A 25,431-nucleotide genomic window follows, 5' to 3' on the forward strand; every position below is an offset into this window, starting at 1 on the left:
TAGCGATTTGAAATCTCTAATATTAAAGCTTCTTAAAATTTCTCTCGATTCTACAGGGTAGTTAAATTACACTTTCACTAAGGAGTCTTCGGGGCCCTGAATAGGATTTAATGTGTTGTGAGAGCGTCTTATGTTCGTCGGTGACCAGGTCCCCGAGCTCTGTCAAGCATCGATTCCGTCATCATTTTCCTCTCTGAAAACAACTCGAGACACAGTGTCAGCACCTGCTAACAAAAATAACAATCCTTGCTTATCAAAACGGTATGGAATATTAATAAGAACTTAAATATTTATATTATGCTCTATTCTCACTATCCACTTTGGCTCACAGACAATTTTTAATAACACACACATGCACACACGCACACACACACACACACATCTCTTTAACAGCCCTCATTTTAAATCCCTAATACAAAACCACCACAACCCCGATGCTTTTCCTTCTTTATGAAGAAATCTCTCAGACCCCACACACAGTGGAATAAAGGAATCCGGATCTGTATTAGGGTCAGACTGTTGAAAAGACATAAAATCTAGTGGAAAGGTGTCATGGGGATGTTCCCGGCCTACAGAAGTGAACAGCTTGGAGGAAAACAATAGCTCTCGCTGTATAACACACGCGGTCCCTCCTCCAACCCTCCAGCACTAGGCACCTCCTTCCCTGCCTCCTGTCACTTGTTTAAATCACTGTGGTTCTACATGAATGGCTAGAAGGTACTATAAAACATTTTCCCTGACCACCTCTTCCCCCAGAGGTAGAGGAAAGCCCCAATGACGGCCAGGCCCTTATTTTAGGCCTTGATTGCATAAGCCTCGCAAAGTCTGTTTCTGTTTTACTTTTAACTCTTTACCGTGTCTGCTTCTAAAGACCCGAGACAATCTGCACACCGGACACAGCAAGTGACTCCTGTGGATTGCGAGGGGCAGCAGTGACAACACCTGTCCTGAGTCACTACGGACCCTCCAGGCTGTCATTATCACAATCAGTCTGTCTCGGTGTTAAATTTGCTATCTTCTACACTTTGCAGCCGGGATGGTCCCCCTTAGGGGACCAGTTCCCTTCCCTTCCAGTTGCTGCTGATTGATACCTGCCCTCAGGTGAAGCATAGGTTGGAAATGCTTAGCCCCTGGTTGTAGGACTATCCCCCTCAACAAGAGAGGATTGAGCCATCAGAGCTACTGTTCAAGTTGCCACATCCTGTTTCCCAGAAACGAGCTGGATTCTGGCTACACACTAGGAATACGGGTTTAAACCCAGTGGGTTTCGGCACATAGCCCTGAACGGGGTCAACCCCAATGTGTGGAACCATCAGGACACCTTGGGACCCACACTGGAGATGTTTCCATTCCTTAAACAAAAGGTGACTAAGAAGTTGTAATGTGCCAGGCCCTGTGCTTAGCTCTGGGGATACAGTTAAACCAAACAGGGTCCCTGCCTTCAAAAACCTTAGAGCCTATACAGGGACATAGATATAAATAACAAGATGATCAAATGCAGTGTAGCAAATGCATGCTGGAGCTGAGGGCAAGGATGGGGGTTGGGTGTCAGACAAGGACGCATTCCCAGAAGAGACACTGAGCTGAGCCTTGAGAGGGTTGGCCAAAGCAGCCACCAGCATTCCAGGCGGAGGGAGCAGGAAGCAGGAGAGAGCACTGAGCATCTGGAGAGCTGCACACGGCTCATGACAGCTGGAATGAAGGGTCCGAGGTGAGGAGGAGGGCAGACAGGCTGGAAAAGCAGGTGTGGCGGGGTCCAGCTGGCCTGGTGCTCTGGCTTACGGGGTTGGAATTAATCCAGGAGGCAGACGGGAACCACTTTCATAAACAGGAAGTCGCGTGACTATATTTACAGTCTCTAGAAGGATCCCAGGCAGGAATTAGGGGAGAATTTACTGATAGGAGGGAGGCAAGCACAGTGAAGCAGAAGACTTGGGGGGCTGAGGTACAGCAGATTCACAAGCGGGGAGATGAATTCAGCTTTACAACACAGAACGAAACCAGCTATTAGGTGTGGTGAGGCGTGGGGTTCGGTCCTATGGGCTCTGCGCATCCAGTGCCATGTTGGAGTTGCAGGGAGGGATGAACAGGTCGCCCTCGCCAGGTTTCTCAGAGCAGGGGCTGCCGTTCTGCACAATGCCTCTCAGCGCTGGGGCCATGTCTCCTGCTCCTTGTGTGTCCTCTGGTGCTGTTCCTAGGACAGACATCTTGAAATGGGGAGACACAGGGAGCAGCAGCGTTAGTGCTGTGCACAGTCATTGGAGAGCAACCAAATGCTCATGCCGGGTGTGGCCAATTTCTTTTTCTTCATTGTGAACATTCCAGGCGCAAAGGAAGTTCAGGCCTTGCTATTTTCCAACACAGTCTACTGTACAAACAGCAGCTTTCGGCCTGACCCGTGGTGGCGCAGTGGATAAAGCGTCGACCTGGAAATACTGAGGTCGCCGGTTCGAAATCCTGGGCTTGCCTGGTCAAGGAACATATGGGAGTTGATGCTTCCTGCTCCTCCCCCTTCTCTCTCTCTCTCCTTTCTAAAATGAATAAAAACAAACAAACAAACAAAAAACAGCAGCTTTCTACTATGCTGAATTAGCCTATTAAAAAGATCAGTACCTCAAACATTGCATCATATATTATTTTTCAAATATACCATATTTCTCCACATATAAGATGCACCTTTTTTTTAAAAATTTGGGGTCTAAAAACTGGGCGCGTCTTATACAGTGGTTGTAGATTACTCACTTGCATTTCCCGCTTTTTCACATGGATGAGGAGTGGTATGAATTTTATGATGAATAAAACTTGAGTTCAATAACTTTATGTAATACACTTCTCTTTTCAAATTTCAGGCCCCCAAATTAAGGTGCATCTTATACATGGGATTGTCTTATACACGGGGAAATACGGTAATGACTGTGCTAGGCAGAAAAATGCCCACCTGAGGCTGGCCATGCCCTCATCAAATCTGGCCTGGAACCTGTGAGTGAATAAGTTACCTTACAAGGCAAGAGGGGCTTTGAAGATGTAAATCAAAGGTCTTGACATACAGAGATTGTCCTGGATTATCTGAGCGGGCCCAGTGTAATTACAAATTCCTTTACAAGGGAAAGAGGGAAGAGGAGAGACAGAGGCAGAGCAGCGAAGGACAGAGGACGAGAAGGAGTCGATTGGCTGTTCTTGGCTTTGAAGATAGAAGGAAGCCAGGAAGCCAAGGAATGCCGGTAGCTTCTAGAAGCTAGAAAGACAGGGAAATAGATGATTTCTGAGAGCCTCCGAGAGGAACACAGCCCTGCTGACATCTTCATTTTAGCCCAGGGAGACCCATTCCAGATTTCTGACTGCTAGAACTGTTAAGAGAATGAATTTATGTTGTTTTAAGGAACTAAGTTGGTGGTAATTAGTTAGAGCAGCAATAGGAAACGAATTTACTGACTGTTCTTTAAGATTGCAGAAGTCCCCTGATTACAAGCTACCTCAGAAACAAAACAAAATAAAGCAACTGTAATCATGGCCATGAAATCCTCACGTTGCTAACCATGCACATATTTTTTCTTGGCTTCTTGGCTCACCCTGGAGGCATGGACACATAGGCCACCATGGTTTCCTGAAGGCGGGCATGACAGGTAGGTAGTCGAGGTAACAAACTGCTTTTAAAAGACCCAAAGTGCCAGGTGGGACTTCCCGTGACCTGCCCCAAACAGCCTGTATGCTGCCTCCCGAGTGGATTAGAATGTCACCACATTAAAAACAGCAGTCTTGGCCCTGGCCGGTTGGCTCAGTGGTAGAGCATTGGCCTGGCGTGCAGAAGTCCCGGGTTCGATTCCCGGCCAGGGCACACAGGAGAAGTGCCCATCTGCTTCTCCACCCCTCCCCCTCTCCTTCCTCTCTGTCTCTCTCTTCCCCTCCTGCAGCCGAGGCTCCATTGGAGCAAAGATGGCCCGGGCGCTGGGGATGGCTCCTTGGCCTCTGCCCCAGGCGCTAGAGTGGCTCTGGTCGCAACAGAGCGATGCCCCGGAGGGGCAGAGCATCGCCCCCTGGTGGGCAGAGCATCGCCCCTGGTGGGCGTGCCTGGTGGATCCCGGTCGGGTGCATGCAGGAGTCTCTCTGACTGTCTCTCCCCGTTTCCAGCTTCAGAAAAATACAAAAACAAAACAACAACAAAAAAAACCACCCAGCAGTCTTTGGCTCAGGGTTTCCGTGTTTTAAAAGAACTCCAGAAAGTCAAAATATCTACTGTCTTTTTGGTGAAATGATGTCTCCGGAAATAGCCCTGTGTTATGCTAGGACCTGCAGAAGGGCCGCGGGGTGATGTCTGGTACATCCCCTGCACAGGACACGAGGTGGCAGTTGGGAAAGTCCACACTGACATCTAGTGATACAAAACCGCACTGCCAAAGGCTGGGAACCTGAAGCAGTTTGCATCAGTGGGCTCCTCCTCTGTGATGCCCCTCCCCCTCCCCCAAACGCCCCTAACCACCACTCCCAAGGGGGCTCAGGACTGCAGCCAAGGTGACCTCAGCTGTTCCGGGTGCAGCCACGGCTGGCTGGTCGGGCATCTTTATGCTTGTGTGTTCTGGTGCAAAGTCCAACCATCTAAAACGCTTGCCTCTTAATTTTTTGAAATGATGATTAATGCGCACTTTAAAGCGAGAGATCGTACTTCTAAAACCCTTTCTGTGCTCCCGGTGGCCAGACACTTGAATGCCAAATGAGTCTAAGAACATGTATGTTTTCTAGTTCACAGAGCGGTCACTGTAGCTGCGGTGTCCTGAGCAAGGACTGACCTGCTCCGGGGACGGAACAGGTGCCGCAGGCCCTCACCCTTCTGTGCCCCTAGAACCTCACCTGCCTTCCATTCTCACCAGCCAGGACGCCCAAAGCACAGAAGAAACAGCAAAGAGCGCCCCTTCCATTTTTCCTTTTTTCTGCTTTGTGCATGGTGCAAATAAGTCGACAGACAGAAGATTTCTAATTCCTTCCCGAACGGGGGCAAAATTAGAAGCAAAGCTGGGCTTTGAAGGCTGTTGTTTGCTGAAGGGTTTGCCCAACCATGCAACCATATGAATGTACTTAAAGCCACTGAGCTGTACACGTAACAGTTCTTAAAATAGTGAATTTTATGTTATGTATGTTATACCACAATAAAAAATTTAAAAAAAGCCTTGGCCAGTTGGCTCAGCGGTAGAGCGTCGTCCTGGCGTGCAGAAGTCCCGGGTTCGATTCCCGACTAGGGCACATAAGGAGAAGCGCCCATTTGCTTCTCCACCCCCCTCTTCCTCTCTGTCTCTCTCTTCCCCTCCTGCAGCCAAGGCTCCATGGGAGCAAAGATGGCCCGGGCACTGGGGATGGCTCTGTGGCCTCTGCCCCAGGCGCTAGAGAGGCTCTGGTCGCGGCAGAGCAACGCCCCGGAGGGGCAGAGCATCGCCCCCTGGTGGGCAGAGCGTCGCCCCTGGTGGGCGTGCTGGGTAGATCCCTGTCGGGCGTATGCGGGAGTCTGTCTGACTGTCTCTCCCCATTTCCAGCTTCAGAAAATAAAATAAAATAAAAAAAAAAAAAAAATGAGAGGCTGACCCGCAGCAGAAACAGTAGGAATGGAAGAAGATTCTAGAGGTCGTATCAATAATTGGAGGCAGATCCATTTTCATGTCGATCCCCTGGGCAAAATGTGCCAATGAAGAGCAGATATATAAATATTAAATTCTAGAACACTAATGCCCAAACCTCTCTGACAGCCTTCTCACTGAGACCAGCAGAACCGAAACAGCATAAAATAATCCGATTGTGCAATGCCATGCGTTTTTCTCCATGCATTTACAACATTTTCTTTTATGACACATAAATAAATACCCAGCTTCAAGCACATCATACAGATGGGAAAATAAAATGTGCTGCCCTAAAAGTACTCGGATTCAGCTAAGAAAGGGTAAGAAAAAAAATAAACACTCCATAAGGCATGTCTTCCTCGGTTTTGATGTCAGAAATATGAGAGAGATTAAAAAAAAACATTTCCAGAATTCAGTTGCGTCTGTGAGTTGAGCACAAAAGGAAAGGATAAATAGGAAGGAACTTCACACGTGGCCTGTGCAAACAGCAGATTCATAGGTTTGGTAATGATATTTGTTACTTTTTAGAATGTATCATCTGTTGAAATAGTGATTCATGGCGATTCCAGGGAGGAAACAGAAGAAATCTGTAATTTCTTCAGTAAAACATAACATTTCAATTAAACGTTCAGATGAACGTCTATATGGTTTTTCCGGTACATCTTTTGACAGATGGCGTACGAGTAATAAGTTTGCTCTCTTCACCTCCACCAAGAATTGGATAAAGGCATGAAAAATATTGTCAAGACCAGTATTAATGAGGAGTATGACAGCTACAATTAGAATTTCATTTTAATATAGCAGGATTTTTTTTTCTACTGAATGAAAGTTATTTGATAATAGCTCATGAATCTCAATAACAAAAGAATTTCTTCTGGAGCTCACAAAGAACTTAAAAGAAAGAAAATTTACTTAGCTTGATACACAGGAACTTCAGAGAAATGAGATTCTGGGAAGCCAGGCCGTCTCCCCTAGGGTTTCTGTAAGCAAGGGAAATCATGTCTGTTACCTTCAAGTCACAATACTAGAATGACAGTGACCCATAGCCAAACTTGGGATGGCCGCTGGCTTGATAAATTGAATAACAGAAACTGTCTTGTTTTTCATATTTAGGACAATCAAGCTAATGGCTTTTGTGTAACTTTCTAAACTGCTTAATGGATATTTTGTGATTTAAAAGAATTATCTTTCTTGTTAGGCAACATCTAAAGAATCCATGTGAAGCGTGAATAGCCTCAGGAAGAAGCGTATACCCTGTTGGAACAGTAATTCCAGGCGCCGATCTATGGACCAACACCAGTCTGTGATGAAGTGTTCACAGTGAAATAAGAAAAATTAGGACAATGAAGTCAATGCTTTTCTTATGTCTATGGAAAGCTAAATATTAACAGTATGATGGTTCCTCAAAAGAGTAGGCATACAGTTACTACCACATGACCCAGCAATCCCACCTCTGGTATGTACCCAAAATGAGTGAAAAGCAGGGACTTAAACAGATATTTGTACACTCACGTTCATAGCAGCATTATTCACAACAGCCAAAACGTGGAAACAGCCTGACCAGGAGGTGGCGGTGAATAGAGTGTCGGACTGGGATGCGGAAGGACCCAGGTTCGAGACTCCGAGGTCGCCAGCTTGAGTGCAGACTCATCTGGTTTGAGCTTGGACCCAAGGTCTCTGGCTCAAGCAAGGGGTTACTTGGTCTGCTGAAGGCCCACGGTCAAGGCACATATGAGAAAGCAATCAATGAACAACTAAGGTGTCGCAATGCACAATGAGAAATTAATGATTGATGTTTCTCATCTCTCTCCATTCCTGTCTGTCTGTCCCTGTCTATCCCTCTCTCGACTCACTCTCTGTCTCTGTAAAAAATAAATAAATAAATAAATAAATAGATAGATAAAATTTAAAAATTAAAATCAATAATTTAAAAAAAACCAAAAAAACAAAAAACAAAAAACGTGGAAGCAACCTGTGTCCGTGAACAGATGAATGGGGTAAACAGAATGTGATCTAGACACATAATGGAATATTCATCAGACTTTACAAGCAAGGCAATTCTGACATGCTACCTACAACACGGATGAATCTTGAAGACATTAGTTTACGTGATATAAGCCAGTCACAAAAAGACAAACACTGTACAATTGTATCATACTTGTATGAGGGACACAGAGAAGTGAAATTCATGGAGACAGGAAGTAGAATGTGGTTGCCAGGGGCTGGGGGAAGAGGGAACTAGGGACTTGTCGTTAATGAGTATGGTGTGTTTTGCAAGGTGCAAAGAGTTCTGGAGATTGGTTGCATAATGTTTGATTATAGTGATAACTACTGAAACTTTAAAAATGGTTAAAAGGATAAATTTTATGTTATAGATGTTTACTAGAATTAAAATTTTCTTAAAGCTAAATGTATCCAATCTATAAGACTTTAGTTTAAGATTATGTCCTTTCTACTCTTTTGACAGTAGATTTGGGGAGATTTGCTTTTTTGTTTATTTGGGGTTTTTAAATTTTTGTTATTTGGGACAATGAAATGTTGGCACCCTGCTATTGATTCCTGAACTCACTTTGAATTTTCCTTGGTCTCCGAAACCTCAGAGGTGGGGAACCATTGCTAGCGAGATCAGTGGTTCTCACCTTTGATTTTCCGGTCTGAAGTGATAGAATATGCCCCCCAATAACCAGAACAATAGGGCTTACTGTCAGCTGGAATTTTGACCTTGAAGTGGGGAGGGTGCCTATCAGAATGGCTGGGAGTCCGGTATATTAGACAAAAGTATAAAAGGTTTCCGTCCCAGGTAGGCCCTCCCCAAACCTAGCTAACCTGGAAATTCCTGCTCCATATTATTGATCCATCCAGGATATTTCAGTGGGTCTAGAAAGCACCTGGACACCTCAGTTGTTAACTCACCACATTGCCTTCTTTATAGAGCTCTGCCTCCGCCACCTAGAAAGTGGGTGGGACTTCCGGGAAGGGCACATGCTTCTGAACAATCCAACAACCAATACCACAGAAAGGCTTTCTTTGTTTCTAACCCCAATCCTGCACCTGGGAATCTGAACACATTTTTTCTTTCCTCTTCCAGGCCAAGTTTAGTTATTCTGGGTTACTGTTTCTTCTGTGAACATCAAAGGGATTAAGTCAGGTCTTTCAAACTGGGGGTTGTGATCCGTTAGTGGGTCAGTTAAATATGACCAGGATTTCTTTTTTTCTCAAGAAAGAGTACTGAGAGACTAGAAAAGTCCAAGTGCATCACATGTAGCGAAGGTAAGCATTTCATGAAATTTTCTATCTATTCTGGGCTGACATAAAAAATGTTTCTCTGAATGTGAGCAAGACAAAGAAGTCAGGAAACCAGTGGATTCATTAAATGATCTCTATCATATGTTACAGCCTAGAATTGTATGCATCTCACTTTCATAGTCCACACAGAACTCACCCGCACCAGCTCACCATCCCTCTCACGAATCCAAGAGAGCTCCTACTCATCCTTGGGGTTAATGGAGTTTCTGTGAGCACGCTGCCTTGAATTCTTCCTGCAGACCCGGACGTCAGGCCTGCCTCTGGATCTTCCCTGGTCCTTGGGATAATGATTTTCACGCTGCTTATTCTACGATACTAGAATTGTTTGTTTGTCCATCTCTCCAGCAAGCTGTGCTTGTACTTCTGCGAGGTCAGGTGCACAGAAGGAGGGAATGAGTGAAGGAAGGAAGGAACCAGCGGCTATCTTTGCTTCAAGCAGTGGTTTTCAGGACCGGTGTCGCACCAGAATCCCCTGGGAAGCCTTTAAAAGCCCAATAGCCAGACCGCACTCAGACAGTTAATGTAGAATTCTGTCAGTGCGGCCCAGGCATCAGGAATCTTTAAAGCTCCCCAGGGAAGTTCAACCTGCAGACAAGATTGAGACCCCCTGGTTCAGACCAGGACCTGGTCTGTTCTGATTCTGATTCCCTGGAGCTGCAGTAGAGCTCAAGAGTCTTCCTAACACACTTCTAGGTGATACTGACTCTGTTGGTCCACAGACTACACTTTGATGAGTAAGGGAAGAATACTTGATGGATGCTAGCTATGGAGAATGAGCTCAGAGAGCCAACTCAAACAGACCTGGAAGACAGAGAAGGTAATGGAATGACCAGCCATGTGGTTTCTGGAATTAGCTGACTAGCACAGTTTCTTACTAGCTATGTGACCTTGGACTGGTTACTTAAAGGCTTCTCCGTCTGATAACAGAGAGGTAACAGTATCTTAACTCATAGGGTGGTTGTAAGGGCCAAGCAGCCTACTTCATAGAGACCCTGGAGCATACATATGCATAATTAGTATTCTGATTATGTACCCCCGTCCACTTACTAGCTTTGTGCCCTTGGTGAATTACGCAACCTCTCTGAGCTTCAGTTTCCTCAAATGTAAAATGGGAAATCACAACGTCCGTCCATCTTACGAGATCGGCTTTTCAGAAAGAAGTGGTATGTAAAATTTTTAGCGCAGTATATGACCCATGTGCCTGTTCAAAAAAAAAATGGTTAATCTTGTAATTAGTTTCATTTCTATTGAGATCATTCATTCTGGCCTCCCGAAGGTGCACTCTCTATTTAACCACCTGCCAGATCTCAGACTCCCCTGCCCCCATCCTCCGCACGCCCCAGGCTATGGGGACAGATGACGGGAGATGGGCAGGCTCCTCTCACTCTTCATTTCAACATGTTCTACTTGGACAGCAGGACTTCTTTTTATCACCCTCTCGAGGCCGCATCGGAGAGTCGGGCAGCAGTCATTATTCTCCTTATGACTCTACAGAGGAAGGAGAAATGCACTTGGCTCTGACAGGCTGGGTTTTCTCAAGCAAGACCCATATGGAGGATAAAAGCTCTTAATTCTGATCAGAGCCAGAGAAAATACTCGCGGTTTCATGCTTCTTTAAAACCTCTCTTTCAAAATGCTTTTGAAGGCCTGCCATGTGCCAGGTGTTGTGCCACATCCAAAGCAGGGCCTGTAACAGAGGTGTGAACAATTTGCTATGGGATCACAGCTGGGCTCTGGGGGGGGGGGGGGGGTGGAGTGGGGAGGGGGGAGGCGGCAGGACCCGATGTGCCACTGCCCAGGTGCTATCTGGGCTGGGCAGTGAAGGTGAAGGCGGAGGTGAGAAGTGGGAAGTGGGGGGTGGAGGTAAAGGTGTTCGGGAAGAGAGAACAGCACAGACAAGGAGGAGGAGACGGGAAGCAGCTCGGTACGTTTGGGGAATGGCAGGTGGCCAGGGGGAAGAAGGTGGAGAGAGAAAGTTAGCCTGGGGCCAGAAGAAGGTAAACCAGATCAAAGGGTTTGGATTTCATTTTGTTAACCGTGGTAGGATGACTGCATAATCCATCCTCTAAATGGGTGGCTTTTGAGAATAAAAGGATGTGCTAACCAGATGGAATAACGGAACAGCCAACATAAAACTGCATTGTTGGCCCTGGCTGGTTGGCTCAGCGGTAGAGCGTCGGCCTGGTGTGCGGGGGACCCAGGTTCGATTCCCGGCCAGGGCACATAGGAGAAGCACCCATCTGCTTCTCTACCCTGCCCCTCCTTCCTCTCTGTCTCTCTCTTCCCCTCCCGCAGCCAAGGCTTCATTGGAGCAAAGATGGCCCGGGCGCTGGGGATGGCTCCTTGGCCTCTGCCCCAGGCGCTAGAATGGCTCTGGTCACGGCAGAGCGACGCCCCGGAGGGGCAGAGCATCGTCCCCTGGTGGGCAGAGCGTCGCCCCTGGTGGGCGTGCCAGGTAGATCCCAGTCGGGAGCATGCGGAAGTCTGTCTGACTGTCTCTCCCCGTTTCCAGCTTCAGAAAAATACAAAAAAAAAAACAAACAAAAAAAACCCCTGCATTGTTGAGGGCTAACAGGGACCTCCCTTCGGGAGACCTCTGAGGCCCGACGCTGATCAGATCTGTGTGTTACAGAGAAAACTCCAGTAGCAAACTGGATTGGAAAGAAAGGGTTGCCTACAATCAGGAAGACAGTCAGGAAGAGGAGAGATATCTCCGAATGCTTTTGTCAGAAGTGTAATGGGTTGAATATGGAGACAGGGAGAGAGAATACCGACTGACTCAGCTGCTGGTCTACGGAGCATAGCTAGGCTGGGGGGTGGGGGGGGGGACTAAGGAGAACAAGAGGAGCAGGTTCGGGGCAACAGTCTGTACAGCCTGAGGCACGCCCAGCGGGAGAGATTTGCTAGATACTAGTGTCGATGTCAAGTGTCCAGCCAGCCATTACAGCTCAGGACAGTCACAGGTGGAGATTGGAGCTGTAGATGATGTCATTAGAGGCAATAATGCTAAAAGGAAGAAGAGGAACCAGGGAAGTTGGAGGAAGTCAGAGCGATAGGAGGGCAACCAGGAGAGAGGACATGCCAGAGGAGGAGAAGGCTCAGGGTGTGAAGATCATCAGTTCACTCACTCAGCACTCTCACACGGTTAGAGAACGATGACCCCTGACATCATCCCTGACAGGAGAGCATCCATCATTGTTGCTCTTTTTAGAGTGGTGGCGGCAGAAGCCGGGAGGCTCGCTGCATGTGGGAGACGGCACAGGACGGAGTACCTGAAGGCAACTGTAGACGGCTCTCTCCCAGAGGTTAGCAGTGGCTGCCGGAGACAGAGTGATAGCAGTTGGCTGGGGAGGCGGTTTCCCTGCTTCATTCTCCTAGTAGTGTTTAAGTCTGGTGTGAACGTGATCAGAAAATTACAGGAAAACATCTGAATTTACCCCAGCTCCCCCGAGTCTCACTTTCAACCGTGAGAGCTTTTCCTTGTCCAGAAAGATGGCGGCTTTAAGCACTTACGTTGAGAGTGTGTTTTCCAGCCTCAAATCCTGACGCCTTGGTTTGTATTCAGACGTAACTTGGTAACAGCCCAGTTAGAACATTTCGGCGTATGTATAATGCTTTTGCCACAACAGCGAAATCAATGAAAACAAAAGGTGATGCTTTGAAAACATAAAACTATTTCTTCTTCCATTTCACAACTGACAAAACTGAAGCTTAGAGAAATTAAATCATTATCTCAAGGTCACACTGCTAATAAGTGGTGTGTTAGGATTTGTTTGAAGTCAGATGTGGCTCTTGAACTTCTAAGTTATACTGACAACTCAAGAAGCAGAATTGACCATTCACTGATCAGAAAACAGGTCACATGGCCCCAAACTATCATCTCCCCATCCTGATGCTGTTTCCTCTGTGTTTCCCCACAGGATTTCCCAGTGACATTTTCCTACAGTTAGCACTACCAATCAAATTACTCATTGCTCTTTTGAAAACTAAAAAAAATACCATGATTTCTCTAAATCTTAACCATTTTTAAGGCTTTATGTTCTCAACTCATGCGATGGCTAATTTTTATGTATCCACTTGACTGGGCTAAGGGATGCCCAGGCAGCTGGTAAAACATTTCTAGGTGTGTCTGTGGAGGGTGTGTATCTGGAAAAGATTAGCATTTGAATCTATAGGCTGAGTGAAGGAGATGGCCCACCAATGCAGGTGGGTGTCACCCAGCCCACTGAGGGCTTGAATAGAGCAAAGAGGTGGAGGAAGGGAGGACTCCTTCTATGCGTGAGCTGGGACATCATCTTCTCCTGCCCTCGGACATCACCCATAGTGCTTTAGCCTTCAGACTCAAACTGAATGACACCACTAGCTTTCCTGGTTGTCCAGTTTCAGGCAGCAGATTGTGCGGCTTTCGACACGTATAAATAGATAGATGATAGATAGATAGATAGATAGATAGATAGATAGATAGATAGATATAGATATAGAGATAGAAAAGATATATCTATATATATCCTATGTATGGCCAGTAGCCGTGGCCGTCACAGCAATGCACATGCATTAGATTCGAGCAGATGGTAAAGAAACTGTGGAGCCAAATACTGGCGGGCCATGCCTTTATTCTAGCCTCGCACCCAGCAGGCGAGTAAAAACACACACAGGACTCCAAAACCCACTCATTCAGAGCTCACAAAGCCACTGACTCATTCGGGTTTTCCCAGAATCAAAGGCCCCACCAGTCTCCTCTGGTTCCCCATCTGCACAACTTCTCCCTTCTCCTTTCTGCACAAACTGGCTTCTCCTTCAATACCCTGCCATCTCCGCGGCTTCCTTCTTCCTCCCCTTCTTCCTCCTTCTAAAACACGACCTGGGCCCACAAAGACACCTCCTCCAGCAAACATTAGCATAACAATGGCCCTTCCCAAACAGGAAGATAATTAGCAGTTTCACCTGGGCAGCATCATTCACGTGGGCAGAGCCATTTTTTTTTGTATTTTTCTGAAGCTGGAAACGGGGAGAGACAGTCAGACAGACTCCCGCATGCGCCCGACCGGGATCCACCCGGCACGCCCACCAGAGGCGATGCTCTGCTCACCAGGGGGCGATGCTCTGCCCCTCCGGGGTGTCGCTCTGCTGCAACCAGAGCCACTCTAGCGCCTGGGGCAGAGGCCAAGGAGCCATCCCCTGCGCCCGGGCCATCTTTGCTCCAATGGAGCCTTGGCTGCAGGAGGGGAAGAGAGAGACAGAGAGGAAGGAGGGGGGGGGGGTGGAGAAGCAAATGGGCGCTTCTCCTATGTGCCCTGGCCGGGAATCGAACCCGGGTCCCCCGCACGCCAGGCCAACGCTCTACCGCTGAGCCAACCGGCCAGGGCGGCAGAGCCATTTTTAACAGAGTGAGCAAACATAAAAATCACATTTTACAAACTTATTTGCCCAACATCCTATTTGTTCTGTTTATCTGGAGAACCCTGACTAGAACAACCTAGCGCCATAAGTACACCAACCCCCAAAAAGAGCACAAAGCACAAAACTTTCAGGTCAAACTACAAAGCAAACTCTTCGGTGTTAGAAAATTTGGTAGTGTTTTCCAATGAAAACACACCTTCTAGAAAGGAGAGTGTCCCTGAAGACAGGATGATTTAATATAGAAGGAAATTTGATTTTATTAAAAATGGCCAAAAGCCAGCCAGGCAGAGGAGCAGTAAGCCGGCAAGGTGAGTGCCCAGTCTGTACTATTTCCCATTTATTCAGCTGAACGCAAGGGAACATCAGCACCAGTAAGTGGTACAGATGTTTCTAGAGAGCTCAGTCACAATGGAAGGTGCTGGAGATTTCAGTCATAACTCATATTAATTACCATGTGTTCTTTGTAAAGCCCAGGGACAAATGTTGTAAATCCAACCACAGCCATGATCCACTTCAGGGGATCCGAGGGTGACAGTTGGTCCCAGGGCATGGGCGGACCCGCCGCATTGGACATCTGCTGCAAAAAGAGTAAGTGACTATACAGGCAAAGTCAACTTGTAGGGGTTTCCCTGTTCGTGCTTTTAGAGACATATGCTGAGTGGCATTTACTGCTCATTAGCCCAGATACCTCTGAGAGATTCTGCCTAAACTCCTATAAATCTCTTATTCAAGCAGCATGTAGATGGCCATGTATATTCATGAGGAGAAAGAAAAAGCTGTTATGTGTTTTTTGAAAAGAAAGATCAGCAAAGGCCAAGGAGTTTAAAAGGTAGCTCAATGTCAACTGCAGCAGAGCTAATGAGTATCTCTCTCTCCCGATCTCTCTCTCTCTCTCTCTCTCTCACACACACACACACACACACACCCCTTGTTGAGCCCTTGGCAGGCATCAGTAATCAATCATGGCAGATGACCGCTGCTGAGATTGTGATCTCTGACTAGGTTTCAGCTCGGGGCTCCGGGGAGCCATTACCTGTCCTTCCGCCTTGACGCTCCTAAAGAAACTGTGTCCTCCCTGGCCTAGTGTGCCCAATTAGTTAGGGACAATATATTAAGTATCTTTAGCCGTATGCCCTCCCTGCTCTTCCTCCGGCCACCTTGTCTCGGGTTCCTGTGCGCCCTCCTCAGGGAACCCATCATGCCCGTCACTTGTCGTGAACTCCCATGGTCACAACTTGCCCAAGGGGCGCTGGTATAGTTAGGGACGCCATTCACTCTATTTAACAACTGGGTTCAGCCCGGGTGCTGACCAAGGAGGTGGGCTCCCTGCGCCCGAGCACTGGTGAGGACAGCCCTGCCCACGGCACGCGTTGCCTTGGAGAAGCGTGGCGGCCAGCCAGGGCGTGGCGTTTCCCTGCGGCGTCTGCCAGATAGGCTGACTTGTCCGCGTGATAAAAACAGAAAACCATCTGGAAATTCCAAAGGACGTTTGAATTAGGGTGACTGCTCAGCCCAGATTTGTAGCCTTCGTGCTGACGGGCCCAGCACATTCCTTGTCCTTACGAAGACCGTGTGTGAGGGCGTCCTCTCTTGGAACTTCAGCATTCCTTAGTCACTGCCCCCCCCAACCTTCTGGAATTCTCCACAGCTAAGGATTCTTCTCTTTGCCTCCCCCCACCCTTTTTATATGGAAACATACGCAGAAAAAGAGTTGTTATCTGGGGGCCCATGCAATTCCCTTTCTGCAGTAGGGTTAAAAAAAAAACTCTTGGCCCTGGCCGGTTGGCTCAGCGGTAGAGCGTCGGCCTGGCGTGCGGGGGACCCGGGTTGGGTTCCCAACCAGGGCACATAAGGAGAAGCGCCCATCTGCTTCTCCACCCCCCCCCCTTCCTCTCTGTCTCTCTCTTCCCCTCCCGCAGCCAAGGCTCCATTGGAGCAAAGATGGCCCGGGCGCTGGGCGCTGGGGATGGCTCCTTGGCCGCTGCCCCAGGCGCTAGAATGGCTCTGGTCGTGGCAGAGCATCGCCCCCTGGTGGGCAGAGCGTCGCCCCCTGGTGGGTGTGCCGGGTGGATCCCGGTCGGGCGCATGCGGGAGTCTGTCTGACTGTCTCTCCCTGTTTCCAGCTTCAGAAAAATACAAAAAAAAACCCCCAAAAAACAAAAAAAACTCTTGTCCTTTATTCTATCAGTTGAAAACAAAAAAAATAAAGGAGAAGGCTCCATTCTAGCAAGTGAATAATTATATCCCCCTTGAATGAAATGGATCCTAGAACTGTTTCCCAGTGTGTGTTCCTGAGGTCGTGTGCCTTTACTGAGTCCCCTGACTTCTCTGTTAAAACACTGATGCCAGGCGCCCACCCCAGCCCTACTGAGTGGGAAGGAAGGTCAGGACGCTACATTTGTAAATAATGCTTGCCAACCGAAGGCTTAGAGACTTTTTTGGTCATTCTGCCCAAAGGACTGGCCTTCCCTTGAACTGATTTCTTAACCTGAAAATCTTGAAAATGCACAACATGAGCTTTTCTTTGTCATCTTCATAGTAAAAGTTACTCAGTTAACTCACCGATCAAATAAGGTAGTGGCTATAGACATAAACACGGGCTCCCATATCACTAAATATTATATACAAGGGCAATTCCTGCTCCTGGCTTTGGGGAGCAAATGAATGGTTTGTTTCCATGTCAGGAAATCCAGTCAACATCAACTGTTCTACTGACAGAGGGAGAACTCAGGACAGATGACACTGAAGCAGAGGTAGTCCGGAATGTTTTTATGTCTAGCTCTGGAATACACTCAAGGCCACAGTGTGACTTGGGCAATTGGTCTCACTGGGGCCCCTTCAGATGCCCTCACACACTCTGCAGACAGGAGGAAGCCCCGGTTAAAACCAGGCCTGGTCAAGCCAGGATTGTCTCTGTGAACAGTGAGTCCCTCCCTGCACGCCTCGAGTCTCCTCATGATTTCTCTTCCGCTCTCGGGATTAGAAAGCCAGTCTCCGAACAGCCCTCCGCTGGCATCAAAAGTACACCCCAGATGAAAATATGTTGTCTTGTGGCTTTAGTTTGGGAATAGGCAAGTAAGATTAAAAGACTGTGGACTTGGCCCTGGCCGGTTGGCTCAGTGGTAGAGCGTCGGCCTGGCGTGCAGAAGTCCCGGGTTTGATTCCCGGCCAGGGCACATAGGAGAAGTGCCCATCTGCTTCTCCACCCCTCCCCCTCTCCTTCCTCTCTGTCTCTCTCTTCCCCTCCCGCAGCCGAGGCTCCACTGGAGCAAAGATGGCCCGGGCACTGGGGATGGCTCCTCCACCTCTGCCTCAGGCGCTAGAGTGGCTCTGGTTGCAACAAAGCAACGCCCCGGAGGGGCAGAGTGTCGCCCCCTGGTGGGCGTGCCGGGTGGATCCCGGTCGGGTGCATGTAGGAGTCTGTCTGACTGTCTCTCCCCGTTTCCGGCTTCAGAAAAATACAGGAAAAAAAAAAAAGACTGTGGACTTTGGGCTCAAACTCGGTTCAGATTCAGGCTTTGCTGTTTCACAGCTCAGGAGCTTGATCAAGTGGCGTGTTTTCTCCACGCTTTAGATTTCTCTTATCGTAAACGGACGTCATGTCTCCAACCTCGCAGAGCTACTAAGAAGACTTTAATACAATAATGGATATGAGGACGTCCTGGCACAAAGTCTAAAGCTCAGGAAATGTTAGTGTCCTTTCGGTTAAGAAACAGGGTAAATTTCCAAAGCTGGGCATTATCTCTCCTAGCCGACGTAAGTTAATCATTGACTGACAAAACCAGGTCACAGAAGACCTAGGAAACAATAACAGGGTTGTCCTTCAGCTCAGCGTTTTCGAGCTGACTTTGGACACTTATAGAGAAGAACATTATATGTACATTAAAACACCAACATAACACCCCAAAATAGGAAGGACATTATCTCAGAGGAGAGAACAGCTGGTGACAACATGCACATTCACACACTCACACACAGACACACAACGTGATAGTTTAGCTTTATTTCCATCATTGGTTATACAGATCAGGCCTGACTGAACTCGGCCCTTTGGGGAGCCACTGTTGTGGAAGTAACACCAGATCTGTCCACTCAGGCCACAGAACTCCACGATTCAGTGGCTTACTCTAAGACCTCCCGCAGATCCCAGCCACAGAGGTGCCTGGCCAGCCTGCATCTATGCACTGCCCTGGGGTCAGATCTCTCCGTCGAATTGGCCTGGCCACAGCCACTCGTTCCAACAGCCTGCGCCGCATTCCTCAGGACAGAGATAGAGACGGGCATCCTTTCCTTTCCACCTACGAACACTCTAAGACAGTGGTCGGCAAACTCATTAGTCAGCCGAGCCAAATATCAACAGTACAACGATTGAAATTTCTTTTGAGAGCCACATTTTTAAACTTAAAGTATATAGGTAGGTACATGGTTATTAACTTAATTAGGGTACTCCTAAGCTGGCCAAAGAGCCGCACTCAAGGGGCCAAAGAGCTGCATGTGGCTCACGAGCCGCGGTTTGCCGACCACTGCTCTAAGACCACAAAGGGGTTGCGTATGAAAAGAGACTGAGAAGCCATTATTTTAAAGCTGGAACTGATGTTCTAAGGCAGGGGTCCCCAAACTTTTTACATAGGGGGCCAGTTCTCTGTCCCTCAGACCGTTGGAGGGCTGGAGTATAAAAAAAAACTATGAACAAATCCCTATGCACACTGCACATATCTTATTTTTAAGTAAAAAAACAAAACGGGAACAAATACAATATTTAAAATAAAGAACAAGTAAATTTAAATCAACAAATTGACCAGTATTTCAATGGGAACTATGCTCCTCTCACTGACCACCAATGAAAAAGGTGCCCCTTCCGGAAGTGCGGTGGGGGCCGGATAAATGGCCTCAGGGGGCCGCATGTGGCCCGCGGCTGTAGTTTGGGGACCCCTGTTCTAAGGTCTGAGGGCAGTCCACCAGCCCCCTCTCCAGTCTGTGGGGAAGACAGCTAGAACAAGTAGGCAGCTGGAAGTCTGCCTGCTGCAGCCCTCTGGACAACAACAGCATGAACACCCTTTTTGATTTCCAAGAAAATGTGCCCTCTATAAGCCAATTATTGAAAGAAAAGTTTCCCTCTGATTTTTAAAGATATAAACATGGGTATTTATCTAGAAAATACAAACAAAATTTTAAAAATTGATAAAATCACTGTCACAAAATCTAAAAAATGTTATACAGTATGTGCATTAATTAAATGGCTAAATAGCTGCCATACTTCTCTACTCTTTCTCTCTCTCTCTCATTAACATGTGAGGGGTTTGGGCATCATTGATGTCAGAAGAGCTGCATTCTTTTAAAAATTTGTATTGGCCTGACCAGGCAGTGGCACAATGGATAGAGCGTCGGACTGGGATGCAGAGGACCCAGGTTCAAGACCCTGAGGTCGCCAGCTTGAGTGTGGGCTCATCTGGTTTGAGCAAAAAGCTCACCAGCTTGGACCCAAGGTCGCTGGCTCGAGCAAGGGGTTACTCGGTCTGTTGAAGGCCCGCAGTCAAGGCACATATGAGAAAGCAATCAATGAACAACTAAGGTGTTGCAACGAAAAATTGATGATTGATGCTTCTCATCTCTTTCTGTTCCATCTGTCTGTCCCTATCTATCCCTCTCTGATTCTCTCTCTGTCGCTGTAAAAAAAAAATTTTTATTGAATTTATTGGGGTGACATTGGTTAATAAAATCATGTAGGCTTCAGGTGTACAGCTCTATAACACATCATCTGTACACTGTGTTCTGTGCTCACCACCCCAAATCAAGTCTCCTTCCATCACCGTCTATCCCCCATTACCCTCCTCCACCTCCCCCCAAGCCCTCCCCCTGGCAATTACCACACTGCTATCCGTGGCCATGAGTTTTTCTTTTCTGCTCAATCCCTCCACCTTCCACCCAGCGATCCCCCAAACAGCTGCCAGCCTGCTCTCTATGAGTCCATCTCTATTTTGCCTGTCCGTTCATTTTGTTCATTAGATTCCACATACGAGTAAAACCATATGTATTTGTCTTTCTCTGACTGGCTTATTTCCCTTAGCATAACACTTTCCAGGTCCATCCATGCTGTTATAAAGGGCAATATTTCCTTCTTTTTTATAGCCGAGTAGTATTCCGTTGTGTAGACGTGCCACGGCTTTTTTATCCCCTCATCTACTGATGGGCACGTGGGCTGCTTCCGGACCTTGGCTGTTCTAAATAACACGGCAGTGAAGATAGGGGTGCATATACTTTTGAATTAAGTGTTTCAGATTTCTTCAGATATATTCCCAGAAGTATACGGTAATTGCTGGGTCATAAGGCAGTTCCATTTTTAATTTTTTTGGTACCTCCATACTGCTTTCCACCGTGGCTGCACCAATCTGCATTGCCACCAACAGAGCCTGAGGGCTCCCTCTTCTCCACATCCTGGCTAGCACTTGTTGTGTGTTGATTTACTGATGACAGCCATTCTGGCAGGTGTGAGGTGATATCTCACGGTGGTTTTAATTTGCATTTCTCTGATGATTAGTGTTGTTGAGCATCTTTTCCCATCTATTGATCAATCTGTATATTCTCTTCGGAGAAGTGTCTATTCAGGTCCTTTGCCCATTTTTGAATTGGATTTTTTTTTTTTTGAGTTGTGTAAGTTCTTTATAAATTTGGGGGCAAACTCGCAGCCCCTGGTGAAGCAGCCTGCATTTTAGTCATCAGGAAGCAGGAAAGGAATGCTCAGAATGGGCTTAGAACGACGCCTGGCACTGAACAGTCACTCAGTAAATATCTGCTGAATTCATCAATGACTGAGTGGGTCTACAAAGAACAGCTTCCTCAGTCTCTGGCTTAGGTGGCCCTCCAGCCCGCGGGATGCCCGCTCACTGGCGGCGAAGCTTCCCGAAGCGAGGGGCAAGCCCTCCACTCCCCACTGGCCCCGCCTCAGGAGCCATGGAGCTGCCGTTACTCTCACCTGCACCAGCTGGACTCCTCCTGAGGCCACAGGGTCCAGGCTGGAGCCAGGCATCCTCACTGGGCATGGACAGAAAGTGGAGAGAAGATTTCGTGCCAAACACCACGGCCCCACCCCAGGCTGTGTTCACGTTGTGTCCCCAGCCAGCCCTTCCTCCGGTCCTGCTTACCTGAGAGGGGACCAGTGGGCTCTGGCCTGGTAGCCCAAGAGTGTTCTTCCAGTTTGCCAGGGTTGGGGGTTCAGTCTCAGTTCAGGGCACATACAAGACTCAATCGATGGATGCATACATGAACGGAACAACAAATCAATGTTTCTCCCTCAAATCAATTTTTAAAAATCACCAACGTGTAGCAGCCATCATTGATTCTATCCACGACTCCCTGTGTAAAAAGGAAGTTCCTTAGAGACGGCATTTCCGATGTCAAGATGCTCATCTGCGCTATTTAAATAGCACCTCCTCCACCCGTCTCCATTTCTCACTGTTTTGTATTTTTTTAAAACCTGGATATGACTCACAAGGACCCCACAGAAGTCGAAGGGAACACATTCCAGGATGGCGAACCTCACGGTGAAGGATGCAGACCGCATCCACCGCCCAACTCTCAGGACCTGGTGGAGAAGGTCATTCAGGCTCGAATCTAAGAGTCCAACTACCGGAAAGGGGAGTGCTTTGGAGTTAAAGCTGAACTTGTAGTCAATAAAGCCACAGAGCTAAGGTTTGTTTGTAGCTGGTTATCTATGGTGGCAACATAAAACCAACTCCCTTTCTGTGCCTGACCTTGAAGATGCTTCAGATTCAACCGAAGGATATCAGTGTTGAGTTTATGAAAAACGAAGCCTTCAAGGATGTCCGCATGTTGGGAGCACTGTACCTGAGGCTGACAGGCACTGCGATTGATTGCTACAAGTACTTGGAGCCTGTGTACAATGACTACAGAAAAATTAGGAGTCGGAATTGATCATCAGGGATGTTGACCTTGACTGTAACAAATGCAGCCGCTGGATGACTTGGCGTCTATGACCAAGGACAATCAGACTTGACACAAATGAAAGAAGCTGTACAGTCTGGAGGGGACACTTAGGTAGGAGTTCCATCCCCCCCCTGTGGGCCAAGGCATTGAGTAGGAGTGGGGTGTCAGACCTCACCCAGTACAGACTGAGTCATTGCCTGGACTGTGGGTCTTACTAAGACTGCTTAACCAACCACACCTCTCACTGGGCCTGGGTGTGAAACGGAACTACAGCCGCGTCATCTTGGAGATGGGCGATAGTCTGGTTCAAGCGGCTCATTTTAGAGCTTACGATTCGACAGCCTAACTCAGTTGAAGTGAAAGCCCGCAGCTGGTGGTGAACTCCGAGGCCCGTTTCCTGACTTGCATGTACCACATGCATCCACCAGCCTGTGGTAGGTCATGAGCTCCTCCACATAACCAGAATCAGCCCTCGAGGGAACTGGGTCACATATAGCCAGACCGTCGGTGCCCCCAAATCCTTGTTGAAATAAATGACTTCTCTGCCTCAGATTTTCCTTAGTATCTTTTCAAGTTTACAAAGATTGAGAACTAAACCAGATAACTATAGTCCCCTATTCACGTGAACTTGTGATTCATCAACATTCTTCCAAAGAATGGCTCTTGCCAGTTAAAAATAATATGTCAGATACGGAATATTTAAGACGATGAAATATATAAAATGTATCACTATACCCATTAAAGAAACTCAGTAGCACCTGAAGAAGGTTTTTCTTTTGTAATTAATATACTAAATGGATTGAGATGTACCGTACATTCCTCTCAGGAGTGGGAGAAAAGCTGGGGTAGGCGAAGCGGCAAATAATAGGTTGTTTCACTGCCAGGAGAGATTATGTTGAAGAAAAACCAAAAATCAGAATTTTTAATGTCAACATAGGAGATGGTAGATAACAATTAGATGGTAAAATTTGGGCTCTGAGTGTCTTTCTTAGAAGTATAAAGAACACCAGAAGGAGAAGACATAAAAGGCATTTCCCTGGGAATATGTTAATATACAATATGCATGTGTGTGTGTGTGTGTGTGTGTGTGTGTATGTGTGTATGTGTGTGTGTGAGAGAGAGAGAGAGCTCCTGACACATGAGCACAGTGCTGTTTCCATGGCAACAGGAGAAAAACGTGTGCGTTGCCATGAAGCCATCTTCTTAGATTCAGACACACTTACAAAGACCCGTGTACTGAAACCTACAAGGGAGGGAGTTTAAAACCAAAAGACAAATTATTCTCATACTCTTTGAGATGGCCCCCCAAAAGTTCAGGTTATCACCTCCTCCTCGCCAGCCATTCTCAGGTGCTGGACCTGTCTGTGCCCTCCAAGACGAGTTTCAGATACATTTTGAAGTCATGGAGTTCGGGGTCCCTAGATCCAGCCCGCCGACAACCTCGGGCACTGCTACCATCTTCTTCTCCCTTGAGGTTTCTCAAATCCGGCTGTAGGGTAGACTGGACCTTATCATCATCATTCCTCTAAACAGACTCAGAGGCTCTTATCAAGGTTGTGTTATGAATTTGTATGTGTGTGTGGTGTGTGTATGTGTATGCATGTATTTATTGTAAGAGAGGGAGGGATACGAAGAATCATCAGAGGGTCAAAAAAATGTGAGAAATTCTCCTGACCCATGGTGGCAGTGGATGAGGCATTGACCTGGAACACTGAGGTTGCCGGTTTGAAGCCCCACACATGCCTGGTCAAGGCACATATGGGAGTTGATGCTTCCTGCTCGTACGCTCCTCTCTCTCTCTCTCTCTCTCTCTCTCTCTCTTTCTCTCTCTTCCCACTCTAAAATGAATAAATAAAAATAAATTTTAAAAAACGTGAGAAATTGGACTGTGTATCTAAGGTTCTTATAGCCGTGATCCTCGGTGTGGAATGTCTGATTTCTTTTTGAGATGGTTAAAAATAAGGAAGCCTTAGTTTGCAGCCCTCCATGTTTTTTTTTGTTGTTTGTTTTTTTTTGGATGTGGGGTTCACAAACATTTCCTTTTCTTCTGATGTCACCTCGGGGTGCAGACAAAGTTCAGTGTGAGAGTTAATGTCCCTTTTGCCTTAGCAAGCAAGCTACCGTCTGAGGCCCTGCCCGCAGGGGTGATCTCTGAGCTCCTTCTCAAAGACTATCAGGTGACCTGCAGCAGTGGCTCCTTACTAAACTTTGTGATTTCTAATTAATTCCCACAAATAACAATAGTATTGTTTATGTATTCCATTTCCTTGTCTTTTAGAGGCTAGAACTTCCAAAAAACAGTGATCCTAATGAATAAGAATGCCTTAAGGGTCAAAACATATTTTGGAGAGAATGAGCTATGGCACTGATCCACAGCATTGTTCTCCAGGGAGACTTGCATTTTGCTTTTTCTACCCGCCGTCTGATACTGGCTGCACAATTTGCCACCCAGCGGGCTGGAGCACATGGATCTTACAGGCTCGCTTGTCAGGCTCAGAACTGAGTTCACCGTCCGAGTCCACTTTTTAGAGCAGGCTCCGCTGAGAATAATGTCCCCTTAATAAGAGACCGTTAAGCATGTAGCTGAGCAGAAAACAAGATCGTCCTTCCACTGAAAACATTACAGACGGTGTGCCCCTCAATAACAAACAATGTCAGGCAGGCTGAATTAAAAGGCTGTAAACTGGGTACAGGGGTGAATAAGAGAGCAGAGTGCTGGCACACAGGAGTCAATCAGTAAATACTGACACTCAGCCCCCTGCCACACTCACCTGTCATAAAAGATTGTGATCCAGTCCATCCTAACACCCAAACACTTCCTCTCCGATATTCCGAGAGGATAAAAACACCAAATGGAGGCTGTCTGCCTTCCTCAGCAGGTATACAGCTCATCCTCCTCTCGTGAGTTAGAGATGTTCATCAGACCCACCTGGCCACTTTTGCTTTCCAATTTCGTATCCTGGTGATAAAATCTGGAAGGAAAGAAGAACACCACCTTTCCTTGAATTTTCGTAATCACAAGGTGTCCATCGCCAGAGGGATCAGGGACGATCAAATAATACACACGTTCTTTTTGCTTCCTTTTCTCCTTTTCTTAGCATTTCCTAATGGATTAAAATAATCCAAGTTCAGCTTGGAAAACAAAGAAGCAATGGTTCCTAAAATACTGTCAGACCGG

General features: G+C 47.2%; 2 long non-coding RNA genes across 3 annotated transcripts; one reads left to right on the forward strand and one right to left on the reverse strand.

The window, feature by feature from the left end:
- On the reverse strand, nt 1–25,431 carry LOC136384261 (uncharacterized). Of its 2 annotated transcripts, XR_010747559.1 has the most exons (4): nt 25,320–25,431; nt 25,019–25,225; nt 7,116–7,159; nt 1–224 (listed from the first exon to the last, which is right to left on the reverse strand). It is a non-coding gene; the product is annotated as an uncharacterized lncRNA (long non-coding RNA). The 2 variants fall into 2 exon arrangements; XR_010747558.1 differs by having other exon boundaries at nt 25,019–25,422.
- Nucleotides 500–5,152, forward strand: LOC136384260 (uncharacterized). The gene is made up of 3 exons (XR_010747557.1): nt 500–1,711; nt 3,577–3,623; nt 4,738–5,152. It is a non-coding gene; the product is annotated as an uncharacterized lncRNA (long non-coding RNA).

Source organism: Saccopteryx leptura, chromosome 12 (genome assembly GCF_036850995.1).
Source record: "Saccopteryx leptura isolate mSacLep1 chromosome 12, mSacLep1_pri_phased_curated, whole genome shotgun sequence".
Taxonomy (NCBI): domain Eukaryota; kingdom Metazoa; phylum Chordata; class Mammalia; order Chiroptera; family Emballonuridae; genus Saccopteryx; species Saccopteryx leptura.